Source organism: Pinus tabuliformis, chromosome 8 (assembly GCF_031772625.1).
Source record: "Pinus tabuliformis cultivar Carrire ecotype Pingquan chromosome 8, CPIR1, whole genome shotgun sequence".
Lineage (NCBI taxonomy): Eukaryota > Viridiplantae > Streptophyta > Pinopsida > Pinales > Pinaceae > Pinus > Pinus tabuliformis.
The window spans coordinates 498,830,766-498,836,848 of record NC_142294.1 but is presented as its reverse complement, the minus strand read 5'-3'; positions in this window follow the sequence as shown (position 1 = coordinate 498,836,848).

Genomic DNA, 6,083 nt, shown 5'->3' with positions numbered 1-6,083 from the left:
TGGTCACTTGCTCCGACACTCTGCTGCTCCGTCCAGAGGGTTGTTTTTCGCTGGTTCTGTTTGTGGTTTTGTTAATGCTTTCGATTCTCTGGGTGATTACTCCATTGTTTAACTGTTAATTTGTTGGGTTTTTCAGGCCATGGTCGTGGGGTGACCCAGCTCTCAAATCTTGTTCAACAATTTTAGAAAGGTAAGACCTCTGTCTATGATTTCCAGTTCTGTTTCGTTTTCTTGTTGGTATTAATTGTTTTCGCTCCTTGTGAGCAGGGGTTGCTTTGGCGACTGTGACCTGGTCCACGGCTTCTCTACCTGCACGAGCTCAACTCCTCTGGTGAGTAGATACTCTGCTAACCCTCGTCTCTGCTTTTCAATTCATTTAGGGTTTCTTTACCTAGTTGTTGATGGCCTGTTTTGTGGTCATTGCAGGTGGACATCGAGCCTGTCTGGTCGCTGGTCTCTTGTCCTGATACTTGTACACTGTAACGGGTAGGGTCGTGCCACGTTACTCCTCTTGTTTGCCTATCTTGAGCTTTTTGTTGTTTGTCATTTTCGTTGGGTCTATAATCGAGGGTTTTAGGGCTTCAGCCTCACTATCTTTTGGGCACTGTGTAGTTATGTCTTCGACTATGATGACCCTGTAACTTATATTGGGTCTCTGGTTAAATTATAGTCTTGCGGTGTTGGACCACTGTCTCACTGTTCGGTCTTGCAGTTGGTTTGTAACTTTGTCTATAACTTGGACTGTAAATTTTGATACCTCTATATATATATACACATATTTTGAAAAGAAAGAAATAGTTAGATGCTTGGTACCTGTAGATGTTGGTTGCTTTCTTGTTGTGACTGTGTTTGTTTCTTCTACAAAACCCTCTCTGTCAATTGATGGAATTCGACTAGCCTCTATCAATATTTATTTGTTCTCTATACTGTTAGGAAATGAACTCAATTTCTTGTTCTCGGCAACTGTTATGAAATGAACCCAATTTAATTATTTAGATAGGAAGAAAATAATTTTATGTTGCAATGGACATGGACTCAGATTCTCTCTTGCTTTCAAAATGATTGTATACTTCTGTTTATTCCGTACTATGATGGATGATTACAGTTTTTTATTTTTTTCCTTTAATAAGTTCACTGTACATTTACTTAAAACTATCAGCAGTTACATTTTAGTTATTCTTTGATAATTGTTCATCTTTGTCTAAACTATAAAGTTAACTTAAAACAATAAATTAAAAAGAAAAAGAACAGTAATGAAAATAAAACAATGAGCTGGGACAGCCTTAAACTTGACATAAAATCCTAAATGCTGTTAACTAAAAATTTAAATGAGACTTAGAAAACTAACTGAAAACTTTTCTAGTCTGCTAAGACAAATACTCCAGCCATGATCTTTCTTAGCTGGATGCTCCTGCATCATCACAACAGGATTGAAAGCTATTCTTAACTAGATATATGTGCAACAACGAACATGTTTCTTGATAATGTCTTAATTCGAAGTCTTGGTTAATGGATTAGAGTAACGATTAACTATTACCTCAATGAAAATATAGAAAATACTTGTATCTTTCGAACAAATTGCTCTCAGGCCCATCTTTAGGGTTCTTATTTATATTATTACTTTATAGTTATTATTCATTTTAAGAGCTCAGGGTTTGGGCGAAAGCTAGCTACAGGCACAAAGTACTGACACAGAGTACAGAATGCTTCCAAGAATTCGTTGGGAGTAGGAGGTCCGAGTTCTTCGCAGAGAGATAAATTTGATGTGGAAATTCTCTAATCAAAATTAATTTGGAACAATGAATTTTATAAGATTAAGGTTGCGGAAATCTATGTGGATGGAGAAAATTAGGGATATTGATAGTGGGGAGGTGATTAGTGACAAGGTTAATGGAAGTCATTGGGTGATAAAAAAAAATATTTGATATAGAAAATTATAATTATTGTTTTAGCTTGAATTTTTTTATAAAAATTAATAATTATTTTATTTTAATGATTATATCAATAATTGAATATATATATATATATATATATATATATATATATATATATATATATATATATTATTTAATTGAATTAGGGAAGATTTTGATATTTAAATTTGACAAGTAGACAATTTGACTATGCATTAAAGTTTAAAGCAATTCTCATAATACAGGGCTTTTGATACCTTTCTTTCTATGGTAAAGATACATCTTACTGATGACAATCATTCTCTCAAATAATTTCAATATTTAAGAATCACTTACATAATATGATTATGCAAATAATTTCAACATCTACCAACTATTTAGACAATATAATTATGTATTAAAGTTTAAAAAGTAAAAGAGAATTAAATATTTATATGAATGTTATATGAATATAATGTTAGAATAGGTGAATTCCACCAGGTTTTATGTTCAAATCTCATTGGGAGGAGTTAAATATGGAAGTCACTTTTGGAGGAATTAAACTATCCCAAGGAGAATCCAAGCTTGACAAGTCTCCCACAATCCTAGTGATAACATCCCACTAGTGGGCAATACGTTCTTACATCCAATAGACGAGTTGACCTAGGTCTAAGCTTAGCCTAGTTACCAAAAAAAAAGGAGAGAATAGAATAGATGAAATGTTGTAGAGTGATTATGATGATAAATGTGTTTATTATTATTATGACAATGGTGTATAATATTTAAATATATTATTTTATTAGAGACATTAATGTATATATAATATAATATTTTTAATTTTATAAAATTATTTATATGTATTTTTTTTTATTTAAATAGATCATAATGTGTTTTCATTACTTTAATGTGAGTTTAATATGTGAATTTCTTTTATTCATTTTAATATTATCGCATTAGATTTTTCAACAAATGCCTTCAAAAAATGTTCAGATCAATGTATAATCAAATTTGATTTTATCAAACAAATTGATATAAGGGGTGTTCGATCATGAATGACTTTGGACTATAAATAGACATAGTCATATGAAGTTGGAATTACATATTGATTTATGATCTAAGCACTTAGAGTTGAATAGTCAAAATTATACATCTAGATCTTTTATCTTGATTTAAAGATGAGTATTGTGTCTTGTTAATAGTTGGTTGCCCTCCTAATATTCTACTTTCTTTGCACTATACGTATTGTGTTTGATTTGTTATGTAATTGATTGTGGTTGTGGTAATAGATTGAATGACACATTGATGTTTTTAATTTACCACTGTTATATGTTGTTACAATAAATTTTACCCCAATTCTTAATTTTCATCATCAATCTTTTAAAACAATTTAATCTTCCAATGATAAATAACAATTGTAGATAGAATAGTAAATGCAAAGAACAATAAGAGACATGAATTCACACCACACAAGAGCTTTTGTAATTTTTATATGAATATTTCTTTGTCTTTCTCTTAGAATTTGTGTTTTAAGTGTCATATATATTTATTAAGAGCAATTTAAATTTGAATACTTTCAATTTTATCATTTCAAAGTTGTTTGGTTCAATTTGGAATTATAATTATTTTTGAAATAAAGTTTTAGGTAAATACAATATATATGATTGATTTATGTTTATTTGAATTTTGAATTCCAAATTTAATTATAATTTTAGTTTTATTATAAAATTTAAATTTAATTTCATCAAATTTTGAAAAATTTAAAGTAATATAAATAGTTTTGAAAAAAGGTAGAGGTTGAGAAAGTATTAAAGTCTATCTTTACAAATCTCATGAAAATTTTCAAAGAAGTGTTTCTCTTTAAATTCATCCAACAATTTTAAAGGAAACCTTTTTTTTTACATGGAGTGCTTTGAAAGGAAAATTAGAACCAAGGAGCATGAGCTAACTAATTAGTATCTTTTTGGAAGGATGTTCTATGTTAAAAATTTATTAGGTAAAAGTGAACTCATGAAGATTTTTATTTGGAAATGCATTTGAATTTCCAAAGAAACTTTAGTCACTTGTTCATGAGTTGTTGATATCATCAATTGGAAAGGATTTGGTATCGTAGTCTAGGCTCATAGACCTTTCTAAGATTCAATAACTAAATGGTTCCATCTTCATTATTCAAATTTACTATACTTATGGTAGATTATGGCAATTTGAGATTTTCAACATCCTTGAGTTCAAAAGATTCATATTTTGGCTTCAACTTGATCTTCTTATAATTTATCCAAAATCATTCGAGGTAGGTCACTATGATCTGATCCACACTATGATCTGATCCACAACATACTGAACAAAAGCATAATGATACAAATGTTTGCTAGAGTTTGAATTGGGGGAACAATGTAAATGGATCTAAATGAAACCCAACAAAGCTATTTTAATTGCAAGAAATCTTGAATCGAGTTAAAGTTGGCATATACAAATAGGTTGTGGATAAATTCCTACCATTCAACTAGGAAATTAATTCAAACACAAGAGTTTCAAGTGCAAATACATATGGATGTCTAACGTAAAGACCAAATCAGGGTCTTTTGGTCAATAATTGCTAAGGATAGAGATATTAGCTATCTCTACAATGCATTCTTTGGCAACTACAAGAAATAACAAAAAAGAGAGAACCTTATATTGTGGATACTCTTGTCATGTCAACTATGCAATTCCTGAGACCCACCTCTTTAACTAAGATCCAAAATTCTACTTACACCTTTTGGCACTTTCATTGTCATCATGGAAGAGTAACAATTTAATGCTCTTTCCTAGCTACTACCTTACAACGTTTCCTTTACAACATCTATGCAATTGCTAATATACTTTATGAGAAATCTGTGTTGTAAAAAATGTTAAATGTTATCAGAAGTGTTAATGACAAAATTGAAGGGGTTGGTTTACTTGTTTTGCATACAAAGATAATCCCAAAATATAGAGTAACGAGTTTTTTTGGAACCACGTTGTAATTTAAGTAAATTGAAAAAAATTGATAATCTATTCATTTACACCTATCTCATTAATGGGCCTGCAGAAGAAAGAAATGGGGAGGGTGGTGCGCAGGTAGAGAACAATTGGAAGAATTCAAATATCGAGACTTTTCAAGATTTCTATCCAGATTTCGCTGTGTCCAAGGTGATAGAATTGCAGAAAGCTATTCATGAAAATGCTATAATCCAACGAACAGTTTCAGCACATTCTCCCGGTGCTCAACACTAATGTTGATGGATGCCAAAAGATAATATTTACATTGACATCCATTAGTTGTATCAGTCGTTGTTTCGCTAATCTTGACTGCAAGAATGCAAATGCCTACATAAGTAATTTTTTTAATTTTTTTCTCTCTTTGTTTATATTGTAGTTGCAGACAAGCTTTACTCATGATGTTGCATTCTCATTTAGGGCTGTGCATTGCAAACTATGCTTATTCAACGTTCAATCTCCGCTATTTTCAATTTAATATATCGTTTGGTTTAATATATTGGGCTTGTTTTAAATATTATAGATTTGATTATAATATATTTTCGTTTAATATATCCACGTTTCACTTTAATTTATTCAAGGTTTGATTTTTTATTTTATACTCTATGTTTGAGGTAATTAAAGGTTTGTTTTTTTATATACGTTTATATAGATATATAACAATTATATATATATGAAAGTTATTTTTTAAAATGAAAATTACTCTTTTATATATATTTAAAAAAAAAGACACTAAATTTTAGCATAAAATTTATTTATTATATATACATATTTTTAATTTTATTGATAACAATAAATAAACTCAATCTTAAAATCTATGATCCAATTTTTTAACATATTTGTCTTTCTGTATCACATTACAACAATTAGACCCTCAAACAAGAAACTTTGTATTCTCTTTGTAGGTGAGACATTAAAACTCTATATGCCATTTTAAACTTACAATCAACAATGCAATTTTGCCGAGCAAAAAACAACAATCCTTACATTTGACATATATGCTTATTTTTTGTACATTTGTTGTAGGTGTATTTCTATTAATAAATAACAATCTTTAAATTTAATTTTTATTTTTTTTATTTTTAATTTATTTTTAATTTATTTTTTTTGCAAAAAAAATCGAACTTTTTATTAAGTGAATAAAAAGTTATAAAGTAAATGCATTGAACTTTTCAT